General features: G+C 45.6%; 1 long non-coding RNA gene across 1 annotated transcript; it reads left to right on the top strand.

Moving 5' to 3' along the window:
- The first annotated feature begins 5,510 nt into the window (after positions 1–5,510).
- On the top strand, positions 5,511–24,291 carry LOC137384539 (uncharacterized). Its single transcript, XR_010977596.1, has 3 exons — positions 5,511–5,545; positions 6,303–6,450; positions 23,665–24,291. It is a non-coding gene; the product is annotated as an uncharacterized lncRNA (long non-coding RNA).
- The last annotated feature ends 1,423 nt before the right edge of the window (positions 24,292–25,714 follow it).

Below are 25,714 nucleotides of genomic sequence, written 5' to 3'. Positions count from 1 at the left end.
ACAGATAAAATAAAACACGGGAACAGCCAATGGGAAGGTCTGAGGCTTGCTCCTGGTGCTGAGTTAGCAGCAAATGCTAGAATTAGCCTCTACACACCCAGTCTTTGTGTTTGTGTGGTGGCAAAAGGCGGGGAGTGGGGAATGATGTCTTATGAAGGATTTCTGGACCTGGGGGAGATGACCTCCTTCAGTTGCTTTGTGTAACAACACAGCAAACATATTGGTTGGTAGTTCCAGAAAAATGGTAAAGATGTTCTTTTAAAAAAAAAAATTGCATTGAAGAAATGGAAAGCTATTATATCATTTACAGACTCAGTTTTCATGAAATGTCGGTTATCATCATTACGTCTGGTAAACAACCTAATAAAGTCCATGCCAATTTGAGCAAATACCTTGACCCAATTATAAATGGATACAGAAAGGAGGCAGCTGCCTTTGCACTAGCTCTCATTATTAATGTACTCATGGATTAATTTATGGCAAGGCTAGTGATTGCGGCTGTTAATCATTTGTAGTATAGACTCATCCAAAGTAACCACCACCTTTGTTATAAGAAAGTGGGGATGTTAGGAACAGGATAAGGCCATTCAGCCCCTCAGGCCTGCTCTGCCATTCAATTAGATCATGGATGATCTGCATCTCAACTCCATTTTCCTGTCTTTGCTCCATATCCCTTGATACTGTTACCTAACAAAAATCTATTGATCACAGTGTTGAAAGCTCCAATCATCCCAACATCTACAGCCTTTCAGGGGAGAGATTTAAAAATTTCTGCTATTATTTTGAGAAAAAGCGCTTCCTGATTTTTCTCCTCAATGGCCTAGCTGCAATTTTAAGGTTATGCCCCCTTGTTCTGGTATTCCCCACCAGAAGAAATAACTTCTCGGTATCTACCCTATCAAATCCTTTTAACGTTTTAGACATCTTGATCAGATTACCTCTCAATTTGATATGCTTCAGGGAATACAAGCTATGGCATATGCAGCCTGACCTCATTACTTAACCCTCTATGCCTGGTACCGTCCTGATAAATCTGCACTGCACTCCTTCCAAAGCCAATATATCCTTCCTGAGATGTGATGCCCAAAACTGTATACAGTACTCCAGATGGGGTCACGCCAAGGCTCTGTACACCTAAAGCCTCACTTCCTGGCTTTATATTCCATCCACTTCTTAGTTTTCCTGCTGCTGGCTATCCCTGTCCCTTCTGGTTCCAAAACACTGAGGATAAACCGCTTCTTTATCTTTGGAACAGTGACAACTCCCTCCTTGGTGTAGTGCCATGTACACAGAAAAAGAAACAACACACTAGCAAGCCATACAGAAAATAAATCCAGCAACTAGATGAGCTGAGGGCCAAAGACTCTAGTTTGAAAATCTACGCATTTATTAAATACTGTATAAAAATGTAAAAGATATAGGGATCTACAGTGCAGATGTCATGTCGTCCTGATCTGTTTGATCCATTTCCCCTAAATTCTGTTGTTTCTTTAGAAGGGTAACAATGTTTATGAGAAATGAATGGGCAACATTACAGTGCAGTCCTGAAGGCGTCCTTCATTGTTGGATAAGACCATAAACTGAGGTCCCATTTGCCTGATTTAATTGTTCAGGTGGACATCAGAGATTTGATGGTATTCTTTGAAGAAAGGAAGAAGATCTTCTGCCCTTCCTGCCAAATGCTTCCCTCAACCAACAACATAAGAACAGGTTAACTGGTCATTTGTCGTATTACTGTTTATGGGATCTAATTGCGCTGTTGGCTACATACCAGTCTCTGTCACATCTCAAAGTAATTCATTGTACGAGAAGCACCTCGAGGTATTTTTGAGAGATGTGATGAGGTGCTGTATAAATGCGAGTCCTTCTTTCTTCTGGTACCCTTCTGGGCTGCAGCCCACAGACGCCTGCCTAAAAGCAATTATTCACTGAAAGTGTTTGAGGGATAAATCCCACCTCCTGTCATTGTCAATACTTTGCTGCGGGTGCTCATTCTCTCTGGAAAAATACCTCCAGAAAGCTATTCTCAGCTCCCATGATGACTTCATTCTCTCCATGATCAGCTTCCTGTGAGCATGAGGTCAGAGGTCCTGACACTTTTAACTGTTGCCAAAGAGAACATCTTACTGGTTCTTCGATCTCATTACGGCTTGTTATTTTCTTTCTCTCCTATTTAAACATTTTTTTTATTCATTCATTTGTGGGACAGGTGGCCGGGCAGATTTCCTTTCTTTACCACATTCACTATCTCCCACCCCATCTTCGGTTGGCCCTCAATGTACTTCCTTGATCCATCTATGAATAAATTGAGCTCTGCGTCTTCAAGGACCTCTTCCTTAAGGATACCCACTCCTTCGTCTGTCATGGTTAACTGGCATTTGTGTGGTCCACCCTCTTCTAAGATACCCTCGGCAGGGTTAGTCCCTGAATCCCTGACTATTTAATGGACTTGTCCACCTGTAGAAGGACTGCTTCCCATACTGTCTCTTACTGTCGGAGACCGTCTTCATCCTCCCAACATTTAACAGTTCCACTAGAGTGTGTCTCATGTGCAGGATCACCTCGCCGGTCATGGTGATTAGTTCTCTTGTCCGCACAGCCCATGCAGCGCATTCTGTTGCTGTCACGCATCTGGGGAGTCCCGATACTACGGTAATTCTTTTGCTGAGAAATATGCCACTGGCCTTATCTTTTCCCTGTGCTTCTTGGTCACCACTATGGTGTAATGGCCTCTGCTGTTGTTATAGTAGATGTGGAATGGTCTGTTTAGGTCGGGGAGTCCTAACGCTGGAGTTGAGATGAGGGCCTGTTTTAGCTTGACATACGCTTTTTCCTGTTCCAGGCCTCAATTTACAGGGTCTAGGGCCACCTCCACACCACCACCACCCCCCCCCCCACCCCGCCTTCACTGGGTCCTCTATGAGGCTGGCTAATCTGGAGAAGTCTTCTATAAAGTTCCAACAATAGTTAAAGAGATCCATCACTTTCCTCACCACTCCCTCCCATCATTTATGGGCCGGGGCATCTGACTGATGGCCTCTTTTCTATCTTGTGGCATAGCCCTGTTCTCCTGTTGGATTACGTATCCTAAATAGTTGACTGTAGGTCGACCAACTGAGCCTTGTAAGGATTTGCCTTGAACCCTGCTTCCGCTGGTGTTTCTAAGATGATTAACAAGGACCCCGCATGGCCCTTCCCGTGTGCGAATGCTATCAGCAAATCATCCACGTACTGCAGGACTGTGCTGTCAAATGGGATCAGGGACATGGTTTCGAGGATGGCACTCATGATGCGATGGAATATTCACGAGCTGTTGTGGAATCCCTCTGTGGAAACCTAGTCCAGATATACTGTTTTGTCCCAACACTAAAAGCAAAATTCTCCTGTGATTCCTCCGCCACCGATATGGACCAAAATGCGTTGGCTATGTCCAGGATGGTATAGATCCTGTGTCGGGTTTGAGAGTGTTAAAGATTGTTGCTGGACTGGCTAAAATCGGGTATTGGTGCGGGGTTACTAGCTAGTTTAATCATCTCTCTCACTTCCTCCTGTGTGAGACAGTCACTAGCACCCTTCTGTTTCCGGCCCTGGCCTTCCTTGCCTCCTCCTTTTGCCCAGCACTCTGCCTCAATGTGCCCAGTTTTTCTACAGTTAGCATTGTCACACCTCGGCAACTCATTTTTCATGGCTCGGCAATCCTTGACCAAATGCCTGGTTTTGCCGCAATTGTAACAACTGCTGGGTTTGGTGGCGGTAAATGCCGCAATGTTTTTTAGGTTAGATGTCTTTCTGGGTTTGGTTCTCTAACACCCATTCCAGAATGCCATTATAATTATTCCCAACGGATATTCCTAATTTGATTACTGCTTAGTGTGCTGAACCCAATCCTTCTTTCATCATTCTGAGGAAGGCAGGGTTCTCCCTGTCCGTGTTCTGTACCTGGGAATAATCGCAGTCAGCACATCATTTTCTCTCTACATATTCAATACATGGTTCTCTCGGCTTCTGCATTATTCCCGTAACTGCAGCCCAGTTACTCTGGCCTTCTCCCAACACCTCTAACTTATTTTCTTAAATTCTTTGTACTCTCGTATATCATTGTCTATCCAACTCCCGGTGCTGTATTCGGTTGGGAGTTTCTGCCATGCCCCTTTGGCATCTTAGCTTGTACTAGGGCGTGCTGATCCTTCTTCTCCATATTGTGTGTCTCGCTTGCTTCTTCTAGATTTTTCCAAAATTCTAAGTTATTTTGGTTTAATTTTAGGACCCCTAAATCTTTCAAGATCATCTGTTTTTCCCCTGGTGTAAAGGGTCTGTAAACCTGCCTTATTTCTGACTTGGAGCCCGAGATCCCTTCCTGTAATAAAGCCCCCTCCATTTCATTGCTGTATCTCTGCCCCTTTTAATTACGTTTTATCGGTTCTTTAATTACCCCTTCATCAGTATAAGTATATTCATTGTGAATTGGAGCCGCTGGCAATGATGGATAAAACAGAGGCGCTGACGGTCCCGGGGATTTCTTTACTTGTCTATTGGTCTCATAAGGGGGTGGGTTGTCGTTCCAGTCGTCTGGCCAGTCATCATCACGTCCATTCTCTGGCGTCTTAGTGGCCGCTGCCATGTTTTGTCGTCTTATTAATACTAATATATCTTTCTCTTACATCACCCTCTCTGCGTCGTCATTCATCAACTGTGCACAAAATGACTACTCCTTTGTCTTCTTTGTACTTTTTGTTTTTCTGGTTCTGCCACCAAACCTTTTGCGACTAGGTGGGCCCATTGGACACCACCCCTTTTCCTTAATTTTGTCTACTAGTTTCTTACGTTTGTCCTCGACAAACCTAGTGATCGACCCCTCAGGTCCCCACTCATCTCCATTGTCCTTTGACATTACTGCCCCTTCCCTGACCTGTGTCAAGTCACTACTATTACCAGTACTTGGTCCTCCTGGGTCCCTAAATATCTGACCTGTGTCAAGTTTCAACTATCAATGGTCTTCCTTCTCTATTTTACCTTGTCTAGAGTATTACTTAGGTAGTTCGAAAGCTAACTGGCGCCTCATTGATTTTTCATACCGTACTAGTCTCTCTCTCTTTTGTTTCAATCTGCACGGCCAGTGACACGGTGCACGGATTGATGACCCTATCTATGGGTGGTAAATAAATATACTCACCCGTTGGCATCTCTCCAGTCGCTCCAGTCAACCACCATTTATGGAGATCCTACCGACTATACCAATTGTTGTACAGTAATTGAATTACTTGACACAGAGACAACTGTAGGGTGAAAAATCAACACAAGTTTATTGCAAACATGTTTGGGAGTCCACCTTCTAGAGGTTGACTCAAAGTTACACAGTTGCTGCAGAGTTTTATACTTCCTATTTTACATTGCTTGTGGTCACACCATATGATTTATTTTGAAACAAACAACGTCGGTAGTCGTGTCCAATTGGATGTGTTCCAACCACAAGGTGTTCCAGGCTCCGTTCTAGCGCATATCTGCATCCTGCCTAATCGACTTCTGACCTATTTCTCCTAACAAGGTAACTTCATTATCTTAATAATCGTTCTAATTGTAGCTGCCTCAAGCTTTCTGCCTGATATTTAGTCATAGATGTGTTCTTCAGTATTTTGGCAATGCTAAGCTTATTAAGTTAACCTTTTCATTCCCACATCAGTTAGGATTATGATTATGGTTAGGTTTAAGGTAAAACTAATGGCAAGAGTTAGGGTTATGGTTAGAATAAGCATTATTGTAACATTTAGGTTTAGGAATCGGGTTAGTTTTAGGGTGAAGGATATGATGAGGGTTATGGTTATGTTTTTAGTTAGGGTGAGGGTTATTCTGATTGTTAGGATTAGGGTTACTGGCATGCTGGCCCCAAGTTACCAAGAATGAGGCTCACATTATTTCACCACATGAACATTAAAACTTAAAATTGCTGCTGGGAAGAAAAGAAAGCCTATTACAAGGGGTTGCCAAGCTCCTGACTGGAAAGACATTTGCATAGTAACAGATAGTACTTGGAATGGACAAAGGGGCCACTCCCTGCTCCAATTTAATCCACAATAGACTTTTGATTACCAGATGTTGAAGGTGGAAAGGCGAGCATTCCAGGTTAACTGCTAAGATGGCCGAATATACAAACAGATGTGGTCAGACCAGTTTAGTCACATGACTAACTGACTGTTGGCGTTTTTAAAAATTTGAACCTGCCACAGAGATTTTGAACTCAGAAAGCTGTTTGCTCCTGGACTTAAAAGATCTCTCTCCTGTCTGCTCCCATCTCTTTCTCACAGAAATGAAGACCCATTGAAGACACAGGAAACCTAAGAGAGAATGGTCTCCTACAGTCAACAAGGTTTAAGAAAAATACTGGGCCCCAATGAAAAGCAAGAATTACCTACGAGCAAGAACTACCGACAAAAAGACTACAGTGAGCTTGAAGTACGGTAACAAGAAACTCTTCTGATATTGCCTCAAGCCTCTCCATTTTATTTTTCTTCCATGCCTTTCTGTCTCTATTTGCATGTGTGTATCATGTATGCATGCTATCATGGGGCACAGCGTGTATCCATAGGCATTATCCGAATTAGAGTTTAAATCTGAGTTTTTACTAAATTTCACTTTTCTTCATTAAACCTAAGAAAGCCTGTTTGTGCTCATTTCTTTACCTTATCATTGGAAAGTGGTGAACAAGGATTCACCAAGGGAGGGCTCAAAACACAGTGTGTTTAAAAATTAAACCCTGTTACAATAAGACCAGGTGAAGAAAAAAAGGGACGCTTAGATACTTTGCTCACCTGGTCGTAACAGAAATTTGGGTGCTAGCATCCAGAATTTTACCCACAGACAAATGAGAGAAATTGGAAGTGGGAAGCCAAATTCCTCCAAATCAAAAAAGAGCAAGATTAATCTAGGTTTTCTTGTGGTTGTGTGTGATTGAACATTAACATGTCTGCAACTGAAACTAGCAGCTCTCCAAGACAGGGTGAAGCAACTTGGGATAACTTAAAAGCACTGTCTATGAAGGAGTTGAAAAAATGGCTGAGCAGTGTGGGATCACTGTACATGGCAAGGCTAGGAAATCTGAACTCCTAAGGCTAGTGGCCAACCATTTTTCCCTTGAATCTGAAGAAGCAGAAGCAGAAGCAGGGTTAGAAGCAGAATCCGACAGGGTATTGTTAGCAAAGATACAATTGGAACAGAGGAAACTTGAATCAGAAGACAGGGAAAGAGAGAGAGAGAGAGACAAGAGAGGGAGAAAGAGACAGCCTTCAAGAAGGAACATGAAGAAAATGAAAGACAGGAGAAAGAATTAGAGAGGCAGGAGAGAGAGAAAGAGAAAGAATGTTCTGGAAAGAATGCAAAGAAAGAGAGCTGAAGCGGCTTGAGTTAACTGGGGGGGCCACAGAATAACCCCAGTGAAAACATGGCCAATATGGAGGAGCAGAATTCAGGGCTGGGTACAAAATTGCTAAAACGCATTCAATTAATTCCAAAATTCAATGAGGAAGATGTGGAAGAATTTTTTGTGTCTTTTGAGAAACTGGCAAGGCAGCTAAAATGGCCAGCTGAGACCTGGTCCCTTTTAGTATGAAGCAAACTTACCGGAAAAGCCCATGAGGTTTATGCCTTGTTGCCAGATGAGAGTTCATCAAATTACGAACTGACCAAAAATGCTATCCTTGGGGCATATGAATTAGTACCCGAAGCCTACCGTCAAAAGTTTAGAACCCTCAAAAAGCAAGCGAATCAAAATTATCTGGAGTTTGAAAGAAGTAAACAGCTGGCTTTTGACCAGTGGCTGATGGCTCTTGGAATACAACTCAGCTATGAGACTCTCAGAGAAGTAGTCCTGTTAGACAAATTTAAAAACTCTCTCCCACTCTCAATAAAGACCCAGTAGAGGAGCAGCGGGTTCAGGGAGCCTGGCAAGCAGCCGTTCTGGCCGATGAATTTGCTTTAATTAATAAGTCGGTTTACCAGGGGAGAACCTTTCCTAATCACCCCCACAAATCCAAAAAGGACAAAGGGTGGGAAGGTGATATCCGCCCAGGCAGTCCTGGAAGAGAAAGGAAAGCAGGAGACACAGGGAGCTCACCTCCAACCAAAAAGGAAGATACTGTGAGCAAGCATGAAACCTGGAGACCTGTGTGTTTCCATTGTAATAAGACAGGGCATTTAAAAGCTGGAAACTAAAGGGGAAACCAGTAGGGTTAATCAGGGCACACACGCTCAGTGAAGATGGGGACCTGATGCAATGCACAGCAGAACAAGCTGTGGCTTTAACTGCAGTAAGAGTGCAACCCAGGAAGCTTACTACAGCCAGTGCAGGAAAAGTTAATAGGATTCCTGAAGGTTATCGGGGTTTTGTGTCTGAAGGGAAAGTAATCCCATACCCCTCAAGTGGGGCAAGCAAGCCCATAGTGATTCTCAGGGACACAGGGACCACTAGATCCCTTTTACTGGGAAAAGGCCTGACTTTTCCCCCCGAGAGTGGCGTGAATATCAGAATGGTGGTGAATGGTATTGGAGGGCAACGTAACCTAGTTTCGGGACCGGTGACCGGATTGTCCCTAGTTTGCCTGTGGACGGGGTTGACCTGTTCATAGGTAATGATCGGGTTGGGGTGAAGGTGGTAGCCCCCAGTAGTGAAAGAAAGACTGCAGGAGGTCAGAGAGACAGGGCAGTGGCAGGAGACGCTTCCCTGCAGTGTCCCTGAATGTGTAGTGGATCAGGCCATGATCAAACCGGCTCCCCCACAGGAGACTGTATTGGCACTGCAGGCAAATAACCATGAGGTCTGCCTGTCCGAAACTTTCTTTGGAAAGTTAGGAGACCAAGGGAATGAATTAAATGGATGTTCCCTAGCTGAGGCTCAGCGAGCTGACCCAATGTGGCAAGAGCTAGCACAGATTACTCAGTCTGAAAGTGAAGCAGTCCCTGACTGCTACTATTTAAAGAATGAGGTACTGATGAGGAACTGGAGTTCTCCTCACAAACCTGAGGGCAAAGAGTGGACAGTAGTTCACCAGTTAGTGGTGCCGCAGAGGTACCGGGAGAAATATTAAAAAGGGCCCATGAGACTACAGTGACTGTACATGCCGGTATATGAAAGACCAAAGCCCGCATAAGACAGCAGTTTGACTGCCAAAGCTCCACAAGCTGTGGTGGAGTACTGCAGGAGTTGCCACATGTGCCAGGTTGAGGGGATACTCCAACCTACAGTGAAACCTGCACCCCTAAGTCATGTACCAGTGTTAGGAGGACCCTCCAGCAGAGGGCTGGTGAACTGTAAGGGACCCCTGCCGAGAACAAAAGGGGACAGGCAGACACATGGCTGGCAAAAGTTTAGAAAGCGAAGGGGAAAAAGTGATCAAGAAAGCAGCTTATAGAAAGTCCAGGAGGAATCCCAGATGAAAGCCCCTACTGTCTGAACAGCCAACCCCGAAAAATGTGAAAAGTTAGATCCGCACCTCCTATGTAAATGCAGACTCTAGGGGCACCCCACCAGATTTGCTAACAGCATTTACAGGAACCAGCAGAGACAAAGAGAGATCTCTAGGGGGTGCAGAAACCATGAGGGTGATGCCTCACCTAGTCAAAGTGTCACAGGAGAGTGCAGTCAGGTCTGCACAAATACCTGCAGGTAGAAGTGTCCCAGAGAACAATGGGGAGATTAACAAAGAATCCTCCCCCACAGTCAGAGGAAAAGGAACCACCCATCCCTTGAAGTCAAAAGTCTTTACATGACTCAGAGAGTTCAGGATAGACCCGCCCACTACAAACTCTCCTGAAAAAAAGGGGAAATTAAAGCAGCACTGGCACCCACAAAAGACCATTTTAATAAGCTTTAAGATTGATGAATGAATGGAAATGAATTAGAGAAATGCATGGTTTTTCTTTCTGTATCTTATATTTCTCTCAAACCTTGTACTGAAATGTGCCATTTTTTTCAAATCGCTTTTCATTCCCCTGGGTGTGGAGGTGTCATGCAGGCCCCCACCTGCCAAGAATGCGGCTCACATTATTTCACCACATGAACATTTAAATTTTAAATTGCTGCTGGGAAGAAAAGAAGGCCTATAACAAGGGGTTTCCAAGCTCCTGACTGGAAATACATTTGCATAGTAACAGATAGTACTTGGAATGGACAAAGGGGCCACTCCCTGCTCCAATTTAATCCACAATGGACTTTTGATTACCAGATGTTGAAGGTGGAGAGGCGAGCATTCCAGGTTAACTGCTAAGATGGCCGAATATACAAACAGATGTGGTCAGATCAGTTTAGTCACATGACTAACTGACTGTTGAAGTTTTTTGAATTTGAACTCGCCACAGAGATTTTGAACTCAGAAAGCTGTTTGCTCCTGGACTGAAAAGATCTCTGTCCTGTCTGCTCCTATCTCTTTCTCACGGAACTGAAGACCCATTGAAGACACAGAAACCCCAAGATAGAAAAGTCTCCTACAGCGAACATGGTTTAAGAAGAATACTGGGCCCCAATGAAAAGCAAGACTCCATACAAAAAGATTACAGTGAGGTTGAAGCATAGTAACAAGAAACTGGTCTGATATTGCCTCAAACCTCTCCACTTTATTTTTCTTCTACTCTTTTCTGTCTCTATTTGCATGTGTGTATCATGTATGCATGCTAGCGTGGGGCACAGCGTGTATCCATAGGAATGATCCAAATTAGAGTTTAAGTCTAAGTTTTTAATGAATTTCACTTTTTTTCATTAAACCTAAGAAATTCTGTTTCTGCTCATTTCTTTACCTTATCATTGGAAAGTGGTGAACAAGGATTCACGAAGGGGGCACTCAAAACACAGTGTGTTAAAAATTAAACCCTGTTACAACAAGACCAGGTAAAGGATAAAAGGGACCCCTTGACCCCTTTCTCACCTGGTCGTAACAGTTACAGTTCGGTTAAGAGTTAAGGACAGGGTAGCATTTTGCATTTTGGTTAGATTTAGAATGTGGGTAAAGGTTGGAGCCCCTCTGTCCCATGTCATTTTAATTTTACATGAATTAAACTGAAAGAAAATACAACACCTTCTAAAATCTGTGAGTTATTTTTCTGTTGGGAGTGATTTTGGTAAAAGAAATCATCAGTGATCCCTTTACTTGTCAGCTGTTTTAGTAAATAAATCCTTGTTGGCCGACTTTCTGAAAAGGATCCAAATGTTGATGATGCTAAGAATCCCTCAGTGCCATAGAATATGTAGAGACAGAGATTTGAGTCCTGCTCCAATCAGGTGTTGTGTCCAAAGAGTGTTGAAAGTGCTGAATAAAGGCTTTGCTGTTACCGTTGTATAAAGATCTGGTCAGAACTTATCTTGGAATAATGCATTCAGTTCTGGGTAATGCACCTCAGGAAGGATGTATTGGTCTTGGAGGGGATGCAATGCAAGTTCACCACAATGACGCCAGAGCTAAAAAGGTCCAATTATCAGGACAGGTTACATAGACAAGTATTGTATTCCCTTGAGAATAGGTGAATTTTAAGAGTTGAATGAACTGAGTTTTAAGATAATTAAAGAATTTGATGGGGTAGCTAGGGAGAAGCTATTTTGTGTGGTGGGGGAGTCTAGAACAAGGTAGCATAACCTTAAAATTAGAATTAGGCTGTTCAGGGATGAAGTTAGGAAACACTTCTTCAAACAAAAAATCTGGAACCCTCGCCCGCAAAAAAACTCTGAAGCTGGAGGGTCAACAGAAAACTTCAAAACTGAGATTGCTAGATTTTTGTTAGGCAATGACGTTAAGGGATGTGGCACCAATGTGGGCAAATAAAGATCAGCCATGATCTAACTGAATGGCAGAACAGGCTTGAGAGACTGAATGGCCTCCTCCTCTTCCTATGTTCAAATATAGCAGTGGTAGGGGCAAAATGGAGCAAAAAGAAAATGAACCCTGGCAGTGCCTACCTGCTGGTATTGTTTTCAGCTAGGCAATAGACTAGGTAACCATGCCCCCACTAGCCCCCAACCTACAATCCCACCAGCTGCCCACCTCCATGGCAGGCATCGGGCTCAGCAGATGAAATATTAGAGTATAATAGCACTGTCACCTCTGGCAAGTCAGAACCTCGGTATTAGTTGGCATAGAGTGAAGGCAGTAAGTGAGCTTGATCACTGGCGTTTGTTTTGCTGTGGATAAAATTTCACTGAAAAACTTCATAAACTGCATGATTAATAACTGGTAATCATTATAATTTGCCTGGATAATTCATCACCTCTATAATTAATAATCTCTTTTATTGATCATCTGAATAAATAATCTATTATTAATGCATTCAGATGATTAGACAGAGATATCAGGAGATAACATGGGTCTTTCTTTAAGAACAAAAACTTTAAAATTGCATGGTGTGAAGATTAGTTTACAAACGCCTCACTTATTTGTACACAATTGCTTGGACTGTTATTTTAACAAATTGTGGTCCTTTTATTTTAAATTGATCATTGTCGCCCCAAAGGCCAGTCGAGGGAGCTGCATACAAATGCATTAAGGTGTCAATGATGTGACTCCAGGACTGCTGTGAGCTGGGCCCTGGCTGCTTCTATGGGGCGAGAATGATGAGAATCTGGAACTAACGGCCATATGGAGTGGTTGAGGCGAATAGCATAGATGCCTTTAAGGGGAAGCTAGATAAGTACATGAAGGAGAAAGGAATAGAGGGCTATGTTGCTGAATTAAATGAAGTAAGGTGGAAGGAGGCTGCATGTTAAGCATGCACATGAACATAGACCTGTTGGGCTAAATGGCCTGTTTCTGTGCTATAAAATACTACACAGAGGCTAACATCAGATCTTTGTCGGGCAAGGTATTACAGGTTATGGAACCAAGTAGATGGAGTTAAGATACAGATCAGCCATCATCAAATTGAATGACAGAACAGTTTGAGGCTCCCATCATGTAGCCGATGATGCATCAGCAGAATGATAAGGTCCCACGGGCAATCATTGGGTGCCAGCAGCTATCCTTAAGGATGTGCTGTTCTTTTTAAATCCATATTGGAAGCAAATCCCAATTTATAGACCAGGAACTAGAGGTCATAGTGTATAAGGTCATTTAACAAAGGAGGTTCTTGCATGGAGGAGATGCAAACCTTTGGGCTTTCTTTGGCAGACCTCTCTTGAAGCACCATTACGAACAGGCTTGGAGCACTGGCCAGGTGTTTGAACACATCTTGGGGATAACCCTTGGTTTGCATGGGGAATAGCTAACCTCAATGATCCTTGCACACAGGCTCGGTGTGCTGACAGGATTCGGGATGCATGCAAACCAAATATGAGGTTAGAGGGTTGTCAACTCCGGTGAACATATTCCTGGAGATTTCATCGCATGATCTCCTGCCTTAAATAGCCCCGCCTGGCCAAACAGCCTTTCTTTCCCTGCCCTCATCACCAATATTCTTATAACTAATAAGCAAAAGTGTTCAAAGAAAATTTACTAAAGTATATTTTTTTTATTAACCCTTTATGATTTTTCTCCAGTGTTTGGCTCACAGCAGGTTCCAGGAGATTAATCTTTAATTCCTTGAACTCCAGGACAATCCTGGAAGATTGGTAATCCTATGTGGAGCTCTGTGGACATCAACTGCTGAGTAGGCCTCAGGCACCTGAAAATGTTAGGCACATTTCACATACCCACACCTTCTCCTTCTTTGGCCTCCTTGTCTCAAGAGACAATGGGTAAGCACCTGGAGGTGGTCAGTGGTTTGTGGAGCAGCACCTGGAGTGGCTATAAAGGCCAATTCTAGAGTGACAGACTCTTCCACAGGAGCTGCAGATAAAATTGGTTGTCGGGTCTGTTACACAGTTGGCTCTCTCCTTGCGTTTCTGTCTTTTTTCCTGCTAACTGCTAAGTCTCTTCGGCTCGCCACTCTTTAGCCTCACCTTTATGGCTGTCCGCCAGCTCTGGCTATCACTGGCAACTGACTCCCATGACATGTGGTCAATGTCACAGGATTTCATGTTGGGTTTGCAGACGTCTTTAAAGCGGAGACAAGGACGGCCGGTGGGTCTGATACCAGTGACGAGCTCGCTGTACAATGTGTCCTTGGGGATCCTGCCATCTTCCATGCGGCTCACATGGCCAAACCATCTCAAGCGCCGCTATCTCAGTAGGGTGTATATGCTAGGGATGTTGGCCACCTCGAGGACTTCTGCGTTGGAGATACGGTCCTGCCACCTGATGCCAAGGATTCTCCGGAGGCAGTGAAGATGGAATGAATTGAGATGACGCTCTTGGCTGATATACGTTGTCCAGGCCGCGCTGCCATAGAGCAAGGTACTGAGGGCACAAGCTTGATACACTCGGACTTTTGTTTTCCGTGTCAGTGCGCCATTTTCCCACACTCTCTTGGCCAGTCTGGACATAGCAGTGGACGCCTTTCCCATGCGCTTGTTGATTTCTGCATCAAGAGACAGGTTACTGGTGATAGTTGAGCCTAGGTAGTTGAACTCTTGAACCGCTTCCAGCGCATGGTCGCTGATATTGATGGATGGAGCATTTCTGACGTCCTGTCCCATGATGTTCATTTTCTTGAGGCCGACGGTTAGGCCAAATTCGTTGCAGGCAGCCGCAATCCTGTCAATGAGTCTCTGCAGACACTACAGTGGCACAGTGGTTAGCACTGCAGCCTCACAGCTCCAGCGACCCGGGTTCAATTCTGGGTACTGCCTGTGTGGAGTTTGCAAGTTCTCCCTGTGTCTGCGTGGGTTTCCTCCGGGTGCTCCGGTTTCCTCCCACAGCCAAAAGACTTGCAGGTTGATAGGTAAATTGGCCATTATAAATTGCCCCTAGTATAGGTAGGTGGTAGGGGAATATAGGGACAGGTGAGGATGTGGTAGGAATGTAGGATTAGTATAAATGGGTGGTTCATGGTCGGCATAGACTCGGTGGGCCGAAGGGCCTGTTTCAGTGCTGTATCTCTAAAAAATCTAAATCTTCTGTGTGGGATGTTAATGCAGCATCGTCAGCAAAGGCACCCACATAGGCACCCACACCTAGACGTGCAATAGTGCATGAGGTACTATGGATCACATTATCAACCTGTAAATGTCTGTATACCAATCTGGCACAGGGTAACTTCAAACCCAGGAACTTCAGAAAATGTTCAGACACCCTCCTCAAAAAGTTGACTGCCTATTGAAGACCACAGCAGCGACATCTATTGAAGTAAAAATAGAATGGTGATTCAAGCCAAATACACCATAAAAATAAGATGAGAAATAATCAGATTTTACTTTTGCCATATTGTGGCCCCAGAATGCTCCCACCACCGTTGAACATCAGACTTCTTTTTATTCATTCTGAGCATACGGGCATCACGAGCAATTTATTGCCCATCCCTGGTTTCCCTTCAGAAGGTGATGGTGGGTCTTCTTCTTGAGCTTCTGTGGTCCATGAGGTGAAGGTGCTCCCACAGAGCTGTTAGGTCAGGAGTTCCAGTATTTTGACCGAGCGTTGAAGGAATGGCAATATATGTCTAAATCAGAATGGTGTGTGACTTGGATGGGAACTGTTTGAATCATAGAATCACAGAAGCTTTCAGCATGGCAGGAGGCCATTTGGCCTATCATCTCTGTGCCAGCTCTTTGAAAGAGCTGTCCAATTTAATCCCATGCCCTAGTTTTTTCCCTCTAAATCCGTCCTCTTCAAGTACATGTCCAATTGTCTTCTGAAATTTCCTATGGATTCTAACTCCCACTATCCTTTCAGGTAGTGAGTTCCAGACCTTAACAACCCTCTATGTATGAAAATATTTCTTCTCATTTCCTCCCTATTTCTTTTGCCAGTTATTTTAAATCTATTACCTCCAGTTCCCACTTGTCAGAAGAAAGAGTTTCTCTCTACTTGCTCTATTAAAATCCCTCATTGTCTTGAATACTTCTATGAGGTCATCCCTGACCTTCTGTGCTCTAAGGAGAACAATCCCAGCTTCTCCATTCTCTCCATATAATTGAACTCCCTCATCCCTGGTGAACTTCCTCTGTACCCTCTCCAAGGCCTTGACACCCTTCCACAAGTATGGTGCCCAGAATTGTAGACAATATTCCAGCTGAGGCCTAACCAGTAATTTAGGAAGGTTTAGTATGACTTCATTGTTTTTAATGCCTCTCACTACAAAGCCAAGTATCCCATATGCTTTCTTAACACTTTATCAACTTGCCCTCCCATCTTCAAAGATTTATGAATTTTTTTTATTCATTGATGGGATGTGGGCGTTGTTGGCTAGGCCAGCATTTTATGCCCATCCCTAATTGCTCTTGAGAAGGTGGTGGTGAGCTGCCTTCTTGAATCACTGCAGTACTTGGGGTGTAGCTACACCCACAGTGCTGTTAGGAAGGGAGTTCCAGGATTTTGACCCAGCGACAGTGAGGGAACGGCGATATAGTTTCAAGTCAGGATGGTGTGTGGCTTGGAGGGGAACTTGCAGGTGGTGGTGTTCCCATGCATCTGCTGCTCTTGTCCTCCTCAGTGGTAGAAGTCGTGGGTTTGGAATGTGCTGTCGAAGGAGTCTCTGTGAGTAGCTGCAGTGGATCTTGTGGATGGTGCACACTGCTGCCACTGTGCATCAGTGGTGGAGGAAGTGAATGGTGAAGGTTGTAAATGGAGTGCCAATCAAGGGTCTGGAGTCACATGTAGGCCAGACCAGGTCAAGGATGGCAGATTTTCTTCCCTAAAGGACATTAGTGAACCAGATGGGTTTTTACAACAATCGACAATGGTTTCATGGTCAGCACTAGACTAGCTTTTAATTCCAGATTTATTAATTGAATTCATATTTCACCATCTGCCATGGTGGGATTCGAACCCATTTCCCCACAGCATTTGCTAGGGGCTCTAGGTTACTAGTCTAGTGACATTACCACTACACCACCACCCTTGGGAGAATATGCTCCTTCAGGTCCCTCTGCTCTTGAACACCACCCCCCCCCCCCCCACCACTTAAAATAATACCATTTAGATTACACTGCCGGACCATGTTGTTCCTCACAAAATGCATCACTTCACACTTTTCCACATTAAATTGTATGTGCATGTGTTTACCCATTCACCAGTTCGTCTATGTCCTTCAGAGGTCTGCTACCATACCCCTCACTATTTACTACTTTGCCAAGTTTTGGATCATCCACAAACTTTGAAATTGTCCTCCCTATACCCAAGTCCAGATCATTTATGTATGTAGGGGGGCTCTCCATGGAGCACAGGGTGTACAAGCAGGAGGGAACCACCACCCCCGCCGTCAGTCATGCCGTGGATACACCCCAACACTGGTAAAATACCAGTGGAGGAGGGTAGGCGGCAGGCATGGCGCCCAACCACCATCCCAGCTAATTTTACACCCCCTTCCCCTGCCTGCCAGCCATCTCCTGGGAAGGTTGGGGGGTGTTATAAAATTCTGGCCCAAGTTACCAACGTCCCTTGACTCCCATGTGCTTCTCTTTTCTGAATAAGTCTTTTATGTGATGCTTTATCAAATGCCTTTGGAAAGTCCATGTAGAATTACATAAAATTACATAACATATACAACACAGAAATGGGCCATTGGCCCAGCATGCCCCACTCAAGCCTCCGTCCATTCTTCCTCATCTAACTTCATCAGCATAGCCTAACCCTAATTCTAATCCTCACTCAACTCTCTCAAATGCTTATCTAGTTTCCCCTTAAGTACATCTATACTATTTGCCTCAATTACTCCCTGTGGTGGCGAGTTCTACATTCTCACCACTCTCTAGGTAAAGAGGTTCCTTCTGAATACACCTATTTGATTTCTTAGTGACTATCCTATACTGATGGTACAGATACACCATCTGCTGTACTGCCTTTATCAACCCTCTCTGATATTTCATCAAAGAACTCAATCAGGTTAGTCAAGCATGATTTGCCTTTAACACACCAATGTTGACTGTCCCTTATAAACTCATACTCGTCCAAGTGAGAATTAATTCTTTCCTTGACAATGGTCTCTTGTAGTTTTCCCACCTCTCACATTAGACTGTCTGGCCTATCTTTACCAGGTTCATCGGGCTCCCCTTTTCTGAATAAGGATGCAACATTTGCAATCTTCCAGTCCTCTGACAATACTCCCATATCCAAGGAGGATTGAAAGATTTCCAGCATTTTCAGTATTTTGCTTAAGGACTGAAAGATTGTGGCCAGAGCTTCTGCTATGTCCACCCTTGCTTCCCTGAACAACCTAGGATACACCCCATCTGAACTGGGAGATTTATTAAATTTGAATGATGGCAACCTATTTAGCATCACTTTTCGATCTATTTTTATCCTGTCCAAAATCGTTACTCCCTCCTTCTCTACTGTGATCTTAACTTTGTCCTCTTCTTTTGTGAAGACAAATGCAAAGTATACATTCAGTATCTCATTCAAGCCCTCTGCCTCTACAAGAAGGTTTACTTCATTGTCCCTAATCGGCCCCATTTCTTTAACTATTGTTTTACTTTTTATTTGTCAGTACAAGCTTTTTTTTTATGATTGGCACTGATGCTAAATTTCACTTGCTGCCACACACAACACAAAAAACTGCCCATATTGTTGTATTGGTATTGGTCCACACTGGTGCTGTAAGCGTTGTATTGTGTTTGCATTACCCTCTTTCTTTAAGTGGCTATTCTGCTTTAATTAATGATTTTGTGTGGCAGCAGCTATATTAAATACATGAGCAAATAGATACTGGAATCTGAGATGCTTGTCGACAACATTGAGTTACAGAGGATGCTGTGAGCTTTGGAAATACTTCATCCAGTCCAGCTTCGGGTAGTCATTATTCCCGGATTATCCAGATGTCTCCAGGAATGAAAGATTATTCTCCCAGGCACAGCTGAGAAAATTCATCGGGGCATAAAAAGCAATTTGGAAATGGGGTAAAAAGGATATTTGGCTGACAGTCAAGAATCATCCAATTGGGCAACATAGAGTCTGCTTGCTTTCCAAGCAGAATGGCGCTGTGAGGATGGACATGTCAGGTGACCAATGGGGGCAGGGCAGTTGGAGGCAGGAGGTCATGTGATGAAACCTCCAGGCGTAGGTCCAACCAGAGTTAGCAACCCTAGTCCAGCAGCAAAATCATTTGCAGATAAGTAGTGTGAAGTTACTCACTGAACTAGTCAGCACCACTTGGTCTGAACAGCTGCTGCAGACTGACCTGTGAAGTTTTCAAGTGGCTGGGCCATGCCAGACTTACTCTCAGGGCAAAGCAGTAGCTGTCTGCTTCTGACTTCTGACAGTGTCCTCTGGGTGACATATTAACAAGCCCAAGAGGAAATTACTTCATATATTCACTGCAAAGGCAGGTTAATATTGAAGCATCAATACTGGGTGTGAAATTGAGACATGTCGAGACTGATTGCTATCAATTACAGATTGAAGGCTCAAGTGAAAAAAAAGCTCTGTGTGTGGGAAGTCATCTTTTACTGCCACAATGGTTATTGGAATCACGTTTATTGCACCCTGACAAATGGCTAAAGCCCTTAGCTGTGCTACAGTCATTAGATGCCAGTAACTAGCATATTGATTTAATTACACGCAAAAGTTTGACAAATGCTACTGTGTGTCAGTTAAGCGAAGAAAAATAAGGCCCAGTTCATTATCAATTTTTGCAATTCGCATAGCCATTTATATCATTTAAACGAAGATGGCAGGTACCAATATTAAGTATTGATCATGTGCATACTGTGGGGAGTCTCTGTCATTCTAAAGGACGGAGAAATCTTAATGTGGTGTTTCACATAACCTTTAGTGGAGCATAAAACTCTGGGGGGGGTGGAGGTTTGGGGGGGTGATAATGTAAGTGCGGCGCTGGATGAAATTTCATTTTTAATATTTATTTTGTGAAAACTTTCACTCTTGCTCCCCTCTTTGTTGGTTACTTAACCTCTCATCTCCAGTACCTTTCCCCTCAATCCTGGACTGGCTATTCCACCACCTCCACCCCCTCAGCCCCCAACCCGCCTCCACACCCTTGCTATGAAATTTTGCTCAGGAATTTGTTTGATCCCAGCCCACAGTGCCGCCAACACCCCCAGTGCTCGTTAGAAGAAAGCATGTTGGAAGAAACACTGCTACAAACATATACAGACTTGGCTATGCACAAGCACAGGCCTGGTGGCGGGCCCAGAATGGGCACCATTCCTGTCCATCACGTGGGCGGCTGACCAACCGCGATCACATGGCGGGTGGCCATTTTGCATAGCGGAGGCGTGGGTCCCTCCCAATCACATGGCAGGGATGGGAGGCGATTACGGCATCAGATGACCATGGAGCAGGTGCTGGCGCTATATTTAAAGGCCTGCCAGCCCTGCATTCACTCCTGCCTTAGAACCACTGGCAGCTTTCATTTGACTGGTGGAAATGTTGCTGAACTGATTCAAGGACATGCCCCCAACCCTCCGAGGAGGACAGAATAGGATGCCCGAGGCAAGGCACACGGTGGCCCCAATGTTCAGTGAGGCCTCCCTGTAGATTCTGCTCTAGGTTGCAAGGGCAAGATGGGAGGTCCTCTTCTCCGGCGATGGCAAGAAGAGGTCCTCCCACCTGACCAAGCAAGCCTGGATGGCGATTGCTGAGGAGGTCAGCAGCTGTGTGGTCACCTGCTAGAACTGGGTCCAGTGTTGAAAGAGGATCAATGACCTCCTGCGTTCGGCCAAAGTGAGTGCTTCATAACTCTCTCCTTTTTGGGGAGTGCATGTGACAATGCAGGAGGGTGCATAACATTGGGAGGGTGGCATTACCACAGCAATGGCAGAGGGGCTAAGGCATCACCTCAGCCTGACAGATGCATGGCTGCATCTCAGCCGCAGGCCACCTTCCTTCATATCTCACCCCTATTAACTCACGTGACAGCTTGTATCAGCATGAGAGATATCAGATCCCCCAAGACCCTCAAGTTGGGGAACAAGGGGCTGACACTAGCAGAATTGTCATGTTGAGCTCTCTGCCAATGTCTACTATCCCCATCCTTCCATTTGTAAGACAAGAGGGCCCACAACAGGAGGGAGATGGGGGAGTTCCTGATCTGCATCCTCTCACCACTGCCGAGGAATAGGCCTTGGAACTGGCAGGCAACCAGTAATTTCAGATGGGGAGACTGGAGTCCCTGTGCAAGAGAGTGAAGATTGGCTTCCATCGACATACTCATTAATGTTGGAGACGCACATCCAGTCCAATCAGAGGGCCAGCAGCTTTTGAGCCTTGGCAGCCCCACCAGAGAGAGGTGTGTGCTGCGGAGGCAGGGTGGGGACCATGAGGGTGCCTCAACATGGAGGCTTCCTCAATGTCCAACACAGAGGGGCTGCACTGAAGACTCCCGAAGCCAGTAGGAGAAACCCCTTCACAGGATTGGGTGCAGCCGTGATTGTGGTCTTTCCTGCCTGCGGCCACAACATTGGGGCATGGAGCCTTCGGCTTCGATGGTGCCCCTGGTCCCATACTCCCCTGGCCTGCCGCAGGGAGGCTGCCTCCAATGAGCTGGTGGCCTCCAAACATTGTGGGCGGCCACTCCGCTGCTGGGAAATTTCCGATGACAGACCCTCCTATTGTACAAAACCCAACCAACAGTCAATGTCGAGACTCGCATATAATAAACAGGCAATTGGCTGAACTATTGAGCCCCAGCGAGAGCCAAGGCCTTGACAAAGAAAACAACTTGCATTTCTACAAGCTTCTTTAACATAGATAAAGGCCCCAAGTTGCTTCACAGTTGGGTAATCAGACAAAAATCAAGGTTGACCCAAAGAAGGAGCTATTTGGAGGGATGACTAAAAGCTTGGTCAAAGAGGTCAGTGTTAAAGGAGGCGAGGTGGGTGAAGAGGTGGAGAGGTTTAGGGAGGGAATTCCAGAGTATAGACCAAAGCAGCTGAAGACATGGCTGCCAATGGTGAGTGAAGGGAGGGATAGAGTGTATGGGGTAAGGGTTGGAGGAACACAGAGTTCATGGAGACTGGAGAAGGTAACAGAGGCAGGGAGGGGTGAGGCCATATAGGAATTTAAACACAAGGAGAAGAACATGGAAACATAGGAAATAAGAGCAGGAGCAGGCCAAGTGATCTCTGAAGCTTGCTTGGCCATTCAATACAATCATTGTTGATCTATTCTATACCTCGGCTAAGAAAGGAAAGGATTCCATATGCCTTCTTAACCTACTTATCGACCTGTTCTGCTACATTCAGGAATCTGTGGACATTCACTCCAAGGTCCCTCACTTCCTCTACACCTGTCAGTATCCTCCCATTTATTCTGAATTCCTTTGTCTTGTTTGACCTCCCCAAATGCATCACCTCACGCTTCTCTGAATTAAATTCAATTTGCCATTTTTTTGCCCACCTGACCAGTCTATTGATATCTCCCTGCAGTCGACAGCTATCCTCGCTATCAACCACGCGACCAATTTTTGTGTTGTCTGCAAACGTCTTGATCATTCACCCTATATTTATGTCCAAATCGTTAAAATATTCACCAAAAAGCAGGGGATCTAGTACTGAGCCCTGTGGAACCCTACTGGAAACAGCCCTCCAGTTACAAAAACACCCGTAAACAATTACCTTTTGTTTTCCTGCCACTGAGTCAATTTTGTATCTAGCTTGCTACATTCCCCTGGATCCCATGGGCTTTTAATTTTACAAAGTGATTCCTGACAACGCTGGCCGCCACTGACGTCATCAGGCTGCGCCGCAGTGCGCACATGCACAGACGGTCTCCTGCTCTCTGCTCATGCGCTGCGTTTCGGCTTCGCAGGACTGATTAGCACATGTGCCGATGACGTCATCGCGTGACGTGTGCATCTTTGGGCAACGCGCCTGGTCGGCCTCTGCGCATGCGCTTTATGCAACGCCAACAGGTATTCACGCATGCATCAACCTTCGGATATTCACGCATGCGTCAAGCTTCGGTGCGAGTTTCTGAAACTGGAAGGAGGAGAGGTTTCGTCTGGCATTTTCTCACATTTTATCGCAATTATTTAGTCGTTTTGGAGATTTCCGTCTGCTTCATTTTTATTAGAAAGAGGAGATTGTTCCAAGGTAAGTTGCTCTGAAAACATTTCCATTGTCTGGGCACTCCATGTGCTCCAGTCCACTGCACTGCACTAAAATCCTTTCTGTTGTCTGGGGCTGTGTGCCGGCAGTACATGTGCTCCAGTCCCTGTTGTAAGTTGCTCTGTTCCTGCACCCATCAGAGCCGTGCACATGGACACACAGCCACCTGTTTCCCCACCCGCCCTTGAAACAACCATGCAGAGCCTTGTGAGACTCCGCAATTGCCAGCTGCTGCCTGTCGAGCAGAGAGGGCTTCCAAAGCGGTCAAGCACTTGGGGAACATTCAGCAAGAAGAGACTGAGCACTAAAAGAAACAAGCATGCCGTGTCCAGTGGTAGCACGAATATGAATGCTCTTGCTGTGTACACAACTGATGAGGTGAGAGTGCAGCCACACCGTTCTCCATCCCCAATGTTGCTTTAAGGCAAAGGTAGGTAAGAGTGAAAGAAATGGAAGGTGATGCTGATAGTAGTAGGCAGGATTAAATGGGAGCGTATGGGACGGCGCAGGAGTAGCATAACCACTAACAGGGAACAGCTGGGCTAAATGGCCTGCTTTATGTTCATAGTCCAAAAGAAATGTGCTTCTTTTTCCAGCACCCTCACATCATTCATGTTTTCCCTGAGAGCAGCATTGAACCATCGCAAGATAGGGGCAGTAACATCATCCTGACTCCTACAGCTGAGGTGGGTACTAAGTGATTCATTGGCGGTGTTATCAGTACATGCCTTTACTGCAGAACATAAAGCATGCTCAACAGTAATTTCATTGGAGGGGGGAAGCTCTGACACTGATGTTCTTTCCTTATTTCTTTTCATGTAAAACATGCCGTCGAGAAAACAATCCTGGAGACTTAAGGTCAGCATTCAAGCAATGAAGGCAACTGGATCATGCTACGGAGCTTGTCATGATACGGAAAGGAACCTTGCATTTATGGATGAATTGGGAATGCACATTGGGATGCGCTTGGGGAACATTCACCAAGAATAGACTGAGCTCAGACTCTTGTGACTTTGCCTTCTTCACATGGACAATACAGTAGTGGAATAGAGAGCCAAGTGTTCATTCACCACAAGGCTCTCCAGGAACAATCTCTTTAGTTCTGCATAGCAGAGACTTGGCCTGCCTGTCTCACGGGAATGCTGGTGACACAACACTCAGGTATCCATGCACAGCAGTGCCTCGGATGCTTCATGTACATAATAACATTTCTCAATAATTAAACCCGGAATTGTTGAGGTTTTTGATGATATTTTCCCGACTTTGCAACTGCACTTCAGATATTCAACTGTGGTGTGGTCCTTGGGGGGGGCGGGTAGAGGGGAGCTGGGAGGGTAGAGGGGTGTGGGGGGGGGAGAGGGGGTAGGGAGATGTGGGGAGAGGGGGAGGGGGAGAGGGGGAGGGGGAGAGGGGGAGGTGGGGGGAGGGGGGTGGGGGAGAGTGGGGTAGTAGTTTGGGGGGAGAGAGGGCGGGGGGGATTGTGCGGAGAGGGGGGAGGTAGAGGGGTGGGATGTAGAGAGGGGGTGGGGGGAGAGGGGGGGTGGGGGTGTAGTGGGAGGGAGTTAAATTCAGAAGTTCCTGAAGAGGGGGATGCAAAAGGCAGGGAGCAGACAGCTGCAATGCCTGAAGTACAGTTGAGAAGTAGGGGAGAGAGCGGCTGGATGGGGGATCTGCAGCTGGAGGGAACAGCTGGATGGCAGGGGCCGGAAGCGAGAGGCCATAGAGAGCCGCGAGGAGCGAGCGGCCGAAGACCTTGGTGTCGCCGGATGCGGGGACCGGCTGGTACGTCTTTTGCTGTTGCAAGTTTATGGCGCATGTGCAGAAAAACGCACTCCTCCTCCCTCCCCCGCCTCTCTCAGGCCGCTCCACTAACACCCCCCCCCTTCTCGCTGCTCTCTCTGGCCACGCCGCTCGTCCCTGGCCCGTTTGCTTGCCCCCTCCCCGGCCCGCTCCGCTCTCCCTCCTCCCCGGCCCATTCCACTTCCCCCCCCAACCCCGGCCACGGCCCCGGCCCTGGCCCTGGCCTGCTTGCTCGCTCTCTCACTCTAGCCATGTGTGTGCTGCCAGGTTGCCTCTGTGTGATTATTTGAGCAGCACCACCTTTAGTCCTGGCAGCTGCCTAAAGTCGCAGAATGTGACTTTTTAGTGGCACTTGCTGCATTTGCGCATGTGCCACAGCAGCGCCACCTAGCAGTAGCGTTGTCAGCAAATGCAGCCTTAATTTTAACCAGTCTGTCATGTGGGACCTTGTCAAAAGCCTTGCTAAAATCCATGTAGATCACATCAACTGCACTACCCTCATCAATCTTCCTTGTTACTTCCTCAAAGAATTCAGTCAAGTTAGCCAGACACGACCTTCCCTTAACAAATCCATGCTGACTATCCTTGATTAATCTATGCTTTTCTAAGTGACAGTTTATCCTGTCTCTCAGAATTGATTCCAATAATTTGCCCACTACTGAGCTTAGACTGACTGGCCTATAATTATTCGGTCTAGCCCTCACTCCCTTTTTAAGCAGAGGCACAATGCTAGCAGGCCTCCAATCCTCCGGCACCACACCTGTATCCAGTGAGTATAGGAAAATGATGGTCAGACCTTCCACTATTTCCTCCCTGGTTTCTTTTAACGGCCTGGGGTACATTTCA

This window comes from Heterodontus francisci, chromosome 26, assembly GCF_036365525.1.
Source record: "Heterodontus francisci isolate sHetFra1 chromosome 26, sHetFra1.hap1, whole genome shotgun sequence".
Taxonomy (NCBI): Eukaryota; Metazoa; Chordata; class Chondrichthyes; order Heterodontiformes; family Heterodontidae; genus Heterodontus; species Heterodontus francisci.
The sequence above is the reverse complement of the archived record's forward strand: the minus strand, read 5'-3'. Positions and strand labels throughout refer to the sequence as shown.